General features: G+C 41.5%; 1 pseudogene; it reads left to right on the top strand.

Moving 5' to 3' along the window:
• Nucleotides 1–228: 228 nt before the first annotated feature.
• Nucleotides 229–12,201, top strand: part of LOC142218584 (dimethylaniline monooxygenase [N-oxide-forming] 2-like) — a 45,477-nt pseudogene continuing 33,504 nt past the window's right edge.

The following is a 12,201-nucleotide window of genomic DNA, read 5'->3' on the forward strand; positions in this document are numbered from 1 at the left end:
CATTTTGCCAGTGTACACAATAGTCCTAATGCAGCTCAGACATATGTACAGTAGCATCTAGGTACAAAGTTCTGTACACAAGAGGCAACAGTATTATTTACCATGCTGCACTCATAGAGAGATGTTTTTGGACTGGGTAGAGTCCAATATCATGAGATTTACCAAAAGCAACGCTCCAAACTAGGAATCTTAAGAGGAGTATCATATTGTTCTGTATCTTCGACTAACAGCATTACTCTTATCGAACAAAGAATACTTGTTTGTCTTCATCTAAGAGAAGGATCAGACATCGAATAGTAAGTGTATTTCTTTTACTGTTGTCTTGCTTTTATTCATTTCCTTACATTCTGTATATATTAGGTTTACATTATAGTTTTTGTGATCCCAAGTAACTGATGGCTATCAGCCCTCCCTATAGGGGGTGTTTATGTTTCCTTATTGAAGACTATCTAGTTTAATGTATGGCCAGAGATCTATATCTGTATACTATGATACTGTATATGGATGGACGTATGTAAAAAAATTAAAAAAGCAAAAATTAAAGACAAAGGAAACAAATCACCTGCTGTCCACCATACAATAGAGTATATGTTATAGATCAGGGAGACCACTGGGACCCCAACTGATCAAAAGTTTCTTGTACCCCCATCTGAATGGTGGCTGAGTGCCTAGACAAGGGCATAGGATATACATAGATGTATATCTTAGTCCTTGATAACTTAAAAACAGTCTATAAATCAGAAAGGGGTTATTGGAATAGTTACTTAAAGGTAAGGGAAAGTATAATGAGAGGTTGGACTATAGAGTGGACACCTATGGGCGTTTCATCAAATCTTTTTAGCAACTATCTACTTTTCTTGGTAAATAATCGGTGACTTAAAAAAATGAATGTCTTTATAATTTTACAAATACATGGTCATTTTATATTTTATACTAATTTCAATGTTTTTAGAGTCTCCTAACTTTTCCTATCCACTACAGCAATGAAAAAAGGAAATGGGGAAAAAAAAATCTAGCTTATAAAGATGTAGCAAACGTTACTTCCCCATTGCAAACATTGAAGGGTCTGTCAAATCCAAAATGAGTTCCAAACCAATAATAATATTTAAAGCCTATATGTTTAATATAGGATTAAACTTATGCATGTGGTTGCAAAGCAATAAAACAATGCAATAATCTATAGATAAATCTGGTAAATCAGGCCCTTCTCTCTCATTTGTAACCTCATTTGCATATTCATAACAGGATTTTCTCAGCATTATTTCATTGTTTGAGGTCACATGTTGTTTACATTGGAAATAGACCAAGATGGAGGAGGTTGGGGCCACACGGTGGCTCAGTGGTTAGCACTGCAGCCCTGCAGCACTGGAGTCCTGGTGTTCAAATCTCGCCAAGGATAAAAAACCATCTGCAAGGAGTTTGCATGGATTTCCATCCCACATTCCAAAAAGACATACTGATAGGGAAAAAAATGTATATTGTGAGCTCTATGTGGGGCTCACAATCTACATAAAAAAAGAAGATGGAGGAGGTCCTAGTCTGTGTCCATCGCTCTATGTCTGTTAGCTCTTGACCTATGAAGTATGAAAGTAATGAAGGCTTACAATGGTAATGTGAACGTTCCATAGATATGAAACAGACATGTTTGTTAGTAAAAAGTTCTCTCTTCCACTCTTGGAATGACCATGGACAGATGATATGTGAGTCCAGGGGTATAACAACCAATGTGGACTCCCTCCACCAGGATATCTGTAAATTACATCTAAATTGAATTATTTCCTCCCTAAACCAAATGAACAGTCATAACATCTCTTGTACTCTGGAGAAGTAAAGGGTTAATGGTAACACCTCGTGATCTAAAGCAGGCAATGGAAAGTAATTCAATGGTCTGACTTGTATAATACAACAAGGGCTTGAGAAAAGCAGCATACTTGGTTTAAAACTACCTGTGGTCAAAGTGGCCCTCCTGCCCCTTTTGGGACCCTGGGAAGCGAACAGGCTACACAAGCTATATGTGTGCCCCTGGAAATAATTTCTATACTTAAAGGGAACCTGTCAGTTTGATTTGGGACACTAAACCACCCACAGGCCCTTGTCGTGTCACTGCACTCCCCGCACCAGCACAGTTCTTCACTGAAGTCAGAGAAGTACACCTCGGCTTCAGTGTGCATGCTCTGTACCTCCAGCGCTTGCGCAGTGAAGCTGGGTTGTATGTCCTTGGCTTCATTGAAGAATTGCACAGACACTGGGTAGTTTAGTACCCTAAATTGATCATTTAAGTTTGTGATTGTGACAAAATGTGAAAATTCAAGGGGTATGAATACATTTGGATGCCACTGTATGATACATTATAGTCAAAATATTGATAGCGCTCCTTAGTGTTGCACTGTATATTGATGTGAGGGCGGTAGAAAGAGATATAAAGCTACACGGATGGATATGGAATTGGAGTAAACCCAATAGAACAGTAGCCAAAGCTGCCATCCCTATCATATGCATAGGATAATATACAGGAATCCACATTAGGCAGTTCACATGAGATTACACGGTAACTCCCTCCCTGTTTTTTCATTAACGTTAGGACTAGTTACCTATTTCTTACACATCTGTTAAGGTATGACATTGCTGAATAAGTTAATAAAGACCAACAGCCTAAAAAAATCTGCAAATTTCTGCCAACAAGACAAGACCAAGCCAGTACAAAGTTTAATAGGCTTAGTAAATGCCAGGCGAGCCGATCTCTGTAAAGATATCTACCATAAAATGTTGTTCGGTGACATACCGGTACTCGCCGAGTCAGATCAAAATTTTTGATATATCTCTATAAATATTAGCCATTGGATATACAGGATTACCAATGGAACCAATGATCAGGAAACCATAATCCCAGTAACATTGGTTTCCAGCTCTTTTGCTGCAGTTTGGAGGACAGTACAATATATACCACCACAGGCACCCCTATGTATAGAGTGATCGTGTCAATGCATGGAGTAAAACTGGAGCTAACCCAGGGTCGTACTGTGGACCAAGTCACTAAACGCCGCACGCATTACCATGACCAGCCTATAGAAAGGTTTTCAGCGCTGATTCTTACGCGAGTTATCATGCCAGAATCAGTGCCACTTTACTCCGTGTGAACGGACCCTTAGCTGAAAACAGTTTAGTATAGATTAGAGAAATGCTATTTACCAGTAGACTGAAGAGAGTGTTGCAGTAGCTTAGCTTTTTACGTGTAGTTTTTGGATTCCAAGTGGTGGGAATTGGAGGAATGTCTCATCAGAAAATTAACTTTTTTACATCAAGGCTTTATTATATATGCATTTTCTTATTATAGTTCTGTGGTTTTTATCATGCCTAATATTCTAGTACCATAGCATATCTCTTCATAAGAACACTTCCGTGGCTTTATTCATTTTGTGTTCTGCACTTTTCTTTTTAGATACAATATGAGGATCGCTGTCATTGGGGCGGGGGTGAGTGGCTTGACATCCATTAAGTGTTGTCTGCATGAAGGGTTGGAGCCCACCTGTTTTGAAAGGAGCGATGATATTGGTGGGGTGTGGAGATTTTCTGTAAGTAGAAGTGGACTTTTTCATTTTTGCTATTTTATTTAATATTTTTTATTTTCTTCATCATTACAAATCTGTTTCTTTACTATACTGCATGTATTCAGGTTTTCCAAATTCCTTTCCCCTCTGCTTCAGTTTCTATTGCCGGAAGTTTAGAAAGGAACAGGCTAAGAGCAAGTTAATAAATGTAGCATATCTAACAGTGCCGTAACTAAAGTCTTGTGGTCCACGGAGCAATATTTTGTCCGGGGTCCCCTACATTATTCCTACAGCGAATTCTTGATAGTGATGGTTATGGGTGCTAAGGAGTTTAATCCAACTTAGTGTGGTTAGGGTAATCTCCTTGGTTTATGGGCCAGATGGAAGCTGCAATCTCAATACTGATGCCAGTGCTTATGGGCCCCCTAAGGTTCCTGGGCCTGGATGCGACTGCACCCTCTGCACCCATTCAAGGTACACTGCTGATAGTTACAGAGGTAGTCTGCATATAAGATAAGATAATAAGATAAGATAATCCTTTAATAGTCCCACAGTGGGGAAATTTCAGTATGTTACAGCAGCATAGTAATACAGATACAGGATAATACACAGTAATATATTACAGAAGTAGACACACATAAGATGAGAAGAGAAGATATACTAGGAGTCCATAGCAGCTAAGGAACAGAAAAAGAAAGAAGGAAGACTTCATAATCATAATCATTAGTTTTCCGTACGGAGTGATCTTTGCTTGGTGTGATGTAGATTATACAGCCTGGTCGCGGTTGGAAGGAAAGACTTGTGATAACGCTCCTTCTCACACTTGGGGTGAAGCAGACAGTCACTTACAGTGCTGCTAAGTGCCATCAAGGTCTCATACATGGGGTGGGATTTGTTCTCCCGCATGGAGCTCACCACGGAAAGTATCCTTCTGTCACCCACCACCTGTACTGGGTCCAGGGGGCTCCCCAGGACAGAGCTGGCCCTTCTGATCAGCCTGTCAAGTCTATTTCTGTCCCTGGTTGATATACTGCTCCCCCAGCAGACCACACCGAAAAAGATGGCTGAAGCAACCACAGAGTTGAAAAAGGCCCTAAGAAGTGGCCCCTGGACTCCGAAGGCCCTCAGCCTCCTGAGCAGGTAGAGACTGCTGTGATCCTTTCTATGCAGCGCCTCAAGGTGATCAGCCCAGTCTAGTTTATTATTAAGGAGCACACCCAGATACTTATAGGTCCTGACTATCTCAATGCATGTCCCTTGGATCTCCACCGGGGTCAGAGCACTTTACTAAAGTCCACTACCATCTCCTTGGTCTTCCCAGCATTAATCCTGAGGTGGTTCTGCTGGCACCATTCAACAAAGTATTCCCTATCGTCACCATCAGTGATAAGGCCTACTATAGCAGAGTCATCAGAGTACCTCTGTAAGTAACGGCTGGATGAGTTGTGCCTAAAGTCAACAGTGTACAGTGTGAAGAGAAATGGGACAAGAACTGTACCTTGTGGTGCCCCTGTACTACAGATCACAGTGTCAGACACACAGTCCTGAGCTCTCACATACTGAGGGCAGTTTGTCAGGTAGTCTAGTATCTAGTTGGACAGGTGATGGTCCACACCACCAAGGTTCAGCTTCTCCCTCAATAGCCCTGGCTGAATGGTGTTGAATGCACTGGAGAAATCAAAGAACATTATTCTTGCAGTGTTTCCGGGTTTCTCCAGGTGAGTGAGAGCTCTGTGAAGAAGGTGGATGATGGCGTCATCTACCCCAATGCCCGGTCAATAGGCAAACTGGAGGGGGTCCATAGCGGAGCTCACTAGGGGGCGTAGGTGTGTCAGGACCAGTTTCTCTAGGACCTTCATCAGTTGGGATGTCACTACTACAGCTCGGTGGTCATTGTAGTCCATTGGGTTGGGTTTCCTTGGTACTGGTACCACGCAAGATGTTTTCCACAGTTGAGTACCACTCCCAGCTTTAAACTCATATTGTACATGTGCACACATGTACACATTTTAAGAACTCTTGCGCTTATCCCATCAGGTCCTCCGGCCTTGTCTGCTTTAATCCTCTTGATTTCCCTATATACTTGAGACTCCTTGAGGATCAAATAGTCAGATTGCAGGTCGGTGGGGGTTGGGTCTTGGTGTGTGAGGGGAGGGGGGTTGATAACATGCTGGTGAAGGGAGAGTTGGCTTGGAGTCAAATCTATTGAAGAATAGATTAAGCTTGTTAATCTACTTCCTGTCACCTTCTATCTGGTGACCAGCCTTTTGTTTGTGTCCAGATATCACCTTCAGACTGTCCCACACCTTTGAGACTCTACCTTTCCCCATCTGTAGTTCCATCTTCTGCCTGTAGTTGGCTTTCCCCTCTCTGATTAGTTGTCTCAACTGTTTTTGCACCTCCCCCAGGCCATTTTTGTCACCAGATCTAAAGATTCTCTTTTTCTGCTTGAGAAGAGCTTTAATCTCAGAGTTGACCCATGGTTTGTTATTGGAGAAACACCTCACCTTTCTAGTTGATACCGTGCTGTCCACACAGAAATTAATGTAGTCCATTATGCATTGTGTGAGTCCCTCAATGTCACATGGAAATGCGTCTTGAAACACTTCCCATAATGTTATATTAAAACAGTCCCTCAGAGTCTCGACACTTCTCTCTGACCAAATTTTCACTGTACGGGTAACAGCCGGTTCTCTGTGCACCAGTGGAGTGTAAGTGGGTTGCAGATGTTCCAGGTTGTGATCTGATCTGCGTAGGGGCGGTAGGGCAGATGAGTTATATGCATCCCTTACATTGGCAAAGAGCAAGTCCAGCGTTTTGTTGTCTCTTGTGTGGCAGTTTACATACTGTGTGAAACCTGGTAGAGTGGATGCTGGAGAGACATGGTTGATGTCTCCAGACACCAGGAGGAGGGCATGGAGGTGAGATGATTGCAGCTCGGTCACAGCAGCATGGAGAACTTCACAGGCAGCGTCAGCTTTAGCAGAGGTGGGGACATATTCAGCTAGCACAATAACATGTGATAGTTCCCTTGGCAGGTAGTAAGGTCTCATGCTCACGGCTATTGCAGAAACTCTACTTTTTTTGTTGCAGAATTTGCTGCATTTTTTGAGCCAAACCTAGTAGTGGCTATAGAAGGAATGGGAAATATATAGGAAGCTCTTATACATATCCCTTCTGATCAATCTACTACTGGCTGTGGTTAAAAAAAAAAAGTCTTCAACAAAAAACAGCTTTTCTGCAATGAAGGGCCTTCGTCTTATCCTGCATTCACCTTTTCTCTCTAGCTCTCTCCATTCCTGAGTGGTAAGTGCAGGTAGTTTTGGTGTCTGATGTGCTATGTAAGCTCTGTAATGTCATAAGGGCAGTATCAGGCAAGGGGTGTGATTCAGAGCTCCAATAAGAGGCAGCCAGTGTCAGAGCTCAGAATCACACTTCTTGTCTGCTCCTGCCTGACACGCGCCCTCCTGACAGTACAGGGCCTAAATAACATATCAGACACCAAAACTAACAGCATTGAATGCTCAGGAACGGTGGGGGCTACACAAAGTGATCAAACTGTGACAGAATCAGTAGGGCAGAGCCTATTAATAGATATAAAGAGCTGAACTTATTGGAAGTAATGAAAGGTCCTCTATAACAGTATGCCAGGACAGGGAATCCTAGCTGTAGTTATCTATGCTGTTAGGAGTCTCTGCCTACCAGTGACATATGGTTTCATGCAGAGCAACTCCGTTTTCTGGCAGATAGCATGGGGTCCTAAAGGAGGAAACCGCAAATTTAAGTAAACTTTAGTAAATTAAAGCTCAACATTTCTAAAATAGATTTGTCTCATGTGAATTTCTGGCCTGCTCAGCTGCAACAAACAAATTATAGAACAAGGCATTTTATAGGTCTTGTGTAACGGCTTAATTGATTTCATAGCTAGTTTTATTTAAGACATATGTACTTATATGTACTTATGAAAGGCTCACACACACGGCAGTGCTGGAAACATAGAAGTCTACTCAGATGTATAATAAACCTGTTTTCACAAGACATAATATTTAACCACTTCAGTACTGGGACAATTTCTGGTCCAGACTAGAGATGAGCGAACAGTGTTCTATCGAACTCATGTTCGATCGGATATTAGGCTGTTCGGCATGTTCGAATCGAATCGAACACCGCGTGGTAAAGTGCGCCATTACTCGATTCCCCTCCCACCTTCCCTGGCGCCTTTTTTGCTCCAATAACAGCACAGGGTAGGTGGGACAGGAACTACGACACCGGTGACGTTGAAAAAAGTAGGCAAAACCCATTGGCTGCCGAAAACATGTGACCTCTAATTTAAAAGAACAGCGCCGCCCAGCTTCGCGTCATTCTGAGCTTGCAATTCACCGAGGACGGAGGTTTCCGTCCAGTTAGCTAGGGGTTAGATTCTGGGTAGGCAGGGACAGGCTAGGATAGGAAGGAGAAGACAACCAACAGCTCTTATAAGAGCTAAATTCCAGGGAGAAGCTTGTCAGTGTAACGTGGCACTGACGGGCTCAATCGCCGCAACCCAGCTTTCCCAGGATCCTGAATGGAATACACTGTCAGTGTATTCCCGTATACCCGATATATACCCCCGATACCCGTTCCAACGGTGTGCCCCCCCACCTTCACCCCAGAAATACCCTGCAAGTCCCCTAGCAATAGGATTGGGGCTATATACACCCACTATTTTTGCTACTGCCATATAGTGCCATTGTCTCACTGGGAATTCAAAGAATATATTGGGCTTACATATAACTTCAATTCCAGGGAGAAGCTTGTCAGTGTAACGTGGCACTGACGGGCTCAATCGCCGCAACCCAGCTTTCCCAGGATCCTGAATGGAACACACTGACAGTGTATTCCCGTATACCCCATATATACACCCCAAATCCCCGTTCCAACGGTGTGCCCCCCCACCTTCACCTCAGAAATACCCTGCAAGTCCCCTAGCAATAGAATTGGGGCTATATACACCCACAATTTTTGCTACTGGTATATAGTGCCATTGTCTGACTGGGAATTCAAAGAATATATGGGGGTTACGTGCACCCACAATTTTTAATACTGCTATACAGTGCCATTGTCTGACTGGGAATTCAAAGAATATATGGGGGTTACGTGCACCCACAATTTTTAATACTGCTATACAGTTCCTTTGTCTCACTGGGAATTCAAAGAATATATGGGGGTTATGTGCACCCACAATTTTTAATACTGGTATACAGTGCCATTGTCTGACTGGGAATTCAAAAAATATATGGGGGTTATGTGCACCCACAATTTTTACTACTGGTATACAGTGCCATTGTCTGACTGGGAATTCAAAGAATATATGGGGGTTATGTGCACCCACAATTTTTAATACTGGTATATAGTGCCATTGTCTGACTGGGAATTCAAAGAATATATGGGGGTTACGTGCACCCACAATTTTTACTACTGGTATACAGTGCCATTGTCTCACTGGGAATTCAAAGAATATATGGGGGTTATGTGCACCCACAATTTTTACTACTGGTATACAGTGCCATTGTCTGACTGGGAATTCAAAGAATATATGGGGGTTATGTGCACCCACAATTTTTAATACTGGTATATAGTGCCATTGTCTGACTGGGAATTCAAAGAATATATGGGGGTTACGTGCACCCACAATTTTTACTACTGGTATACAGTGCCATTGTCTGACTGGGAATTCAAAGAATATATGGGGGTTACGTGCACCCACAATTTTTAATACTGCTATACAGTTCCATTGTCTCACTGGGAATTCAAAGAATATATGGGGGTTATGTGCACCCACAATTTTTAATACTGGTATACAGTGCCATTGTCTGACTGGGAATTCAAAGAATATATGGGGGTTACGTGCACCCACAATTTTTAATACTGCTATACAGTTCCTTTGTCTCACTGGGAATTCAAAGAATATATGGGGGTTATGTGCACCCACAATTTTTAATACTGGTATACAGTGCCATTGTCTGACTGGGAATTCAAAGAATATATGGGGGTTATGTGCACCCACAATTTTTAATACTGGTATACAGTGCCATTGTCTGACTGGGAATTCAAAGAATATATGGGGGTTATGTGCACCCACAATTTTTAATACTGGTATACAGTGCCATTGTCTGACTGGGAATTCAAAGAATATATTGGGGTTATGTGCACCCACAATTTTTACTACTGGTATATAGTGCCATTGTCTGACTGGGAATTCAAAGAATATATGGGGGTTATGTGCACCCACAATTTTTACTACTGGTATACAGTGCCATTGTCTGACTGGGAATTCAAAGAATATATTGGGGTTATGTGCACCCACAATTTTTACTACTGGTATATAGTGCCATTGTCTGACTGGGAATTCAAAGAATATATGGGGGTTATGTGCACCCACAATTTTTAATACTGGTATACAGTGCCATTGTCTGACTGGGAATTCAAAGAATATATTGGGGTTATGTGCACCCACAATTTTTACTACTGGTATATAGTGCCATTGTCTGACTGGGAATTCAAAGAATATATGGGGGTTATGTGCACCCACAATTTTTACTACTGGTATACAGTGCCATTGTCTGACTGGGAATTCAAAGAATATATGGGGGTTACGTGCACCCACAATTTTTAATACTGCTATACAGTTCCTTTGTCTCACTGGGAATTCAAAGAATATATGGGGGTTATGTGCACCCACAATTTTTAATACTGGTATACAGTGCCATTGTCTGACTGGGAATTCAAAGAATATATGGGGGTTATGTGCACCCACAATTTTTACTACTGGTATACAGTGCCATTGTCTGACTGGGAATTCAAAGAATATATGGGGGTTACGTGCACCCACAATTTTTAATACTGCTATACAGTTCCTTTGTCTCACTGGGAATTCAAAGAATATATGGGGGTTATGTGCACCCACAATTTTTAATACTGGTATACAGTGCCATTGTCTGACTGGGAATTCAAAGAATATATTGGGGTTATGTGCACCCACAATTTTTACTACTGGTATATAGTGCCATTGTCTGACTGGGAATTCAAAGAATATATGGGGGTTATGTGCACCCACAATTTTTAATACTGGTATACAGTGCCATTGTCTGACTGGGAATTCAAAGAATATATTGGGGTTATGTGCACCCACAATTTTTACTACTGGTATACAGTGCCATTGTCTGACTGGGAATTCAAAGAATATATGGGGGTTACGTGCACCCACAATTTTTAATACTGCTATACAGTTCCTTTGTCTCACTGGGAATTCAAAGAATATATGGGGGTTATGTGCACCCACAATTTTTACTACTGGTATACAGTGCCATTGTCTGACTGGGAATTCAAAGAATATATTGGGGTTATGTGCACCCACAATTTTTACTACTGGTATACAGTGCCATTGTCTGACTGGGAATTCAAAGAATATATGGGGGTTACGTGCACCCACAATTTTTAATACTGGTATACAGTGCCATTGTCTGACTGGGAATTCAAAGAATATATTGGGGTTATGTGCACCCACAATTTTTAATACTGGTATACAGTGCCATTGTCTGACTGGGAATTCAAAGAATATATTGGGGTTATGTGCACCCACAATTTTTAATACTGGTATATAGTGCCATTGTCTGACTGGGAATTCAAAGAATATATGGGGGTTACGTGCACCCACAATTTTTGCTACTGCTATACAGTTCCATTGTCTCACTGGGAATTCAAAGAATATATGGGGGTTATGTGCACCCACAATTTTTAATACTGGTATACAGTGCCATTGTCTGACTGGGAATTCAAAGAATATATGGGGGTTACGTGCACCCACAATTTTTAATACTGCTATACAGTTCCTTTGTCTCACTGGGAATTCAAAGAATATATGGGGGTTATGTGCACCCACAATTTTTAATACTGGTATACAGTTCCTTTGTCTCACTGGGAATTCAAAGAATATATGGGGGTTATGTGCACCCACAATTTTTAATACTGGTATACAGTGCCATTGTCTGACTGGGAATTCAAAGAATATATTGGGGTTATGTGCACCCACAATTTTTAATACTGGTATATAGTGCCATTGTCTGACTGGGAATTCAAAGAATATATGGGGGTTACGTGCACCCACAATTTTTGCTACTGCTATACAGTTCCATTGTCTCACTGGGAATTCAAAGAATATATGGGGGTTATGTGCACCCACAATTTTTAATACTGGTATACAGTGCCATTGTCTGACTGGGAATTCAAAGAATATATGGGGGTTACGTGCACCCACAATTTTTAATACTGCTATACAGTTCCTTTGTCTCACTGGGAATTCAAAGAATATATGGGGGTTATGTGCACCCACAATTTTTAATACTGGTATACAGTGCCATTGTCTGACTGGGAATTCAAAGAATATATGGGGGTTATGTGCACCCACAATTTTTAATACTGGTATACAGTGCCATTGTCTGACTGGGAATTCAAAGAATATATGGGGGTTATGTGCACCCACAATTTTTAATACTGGTATACAGTGCCATTGTCTGACTGGGAATTCAAAGAATATATTGGGGTCATGTGCACCCACAATTTTTACTACTGGTATATAGTGCCATTGTCTGACTGGGAATTCAAAGAATATATG

This window comes from Leptodactylus fuscus, chromosome 9 (assembly GCF_031893055.1).
Source record: "Leptodactylus fuscus isolate aLepFus1 chromosome 9, aLepFus1.hap2, whole genome shotgun sequence".
NCBI classification, from domain to species: Eukaryota; Metazoa; Chordata; class Amphibia; order Anura; family Leptodactylidae; genus Leptodactylus; species Leptodactylus fuscus.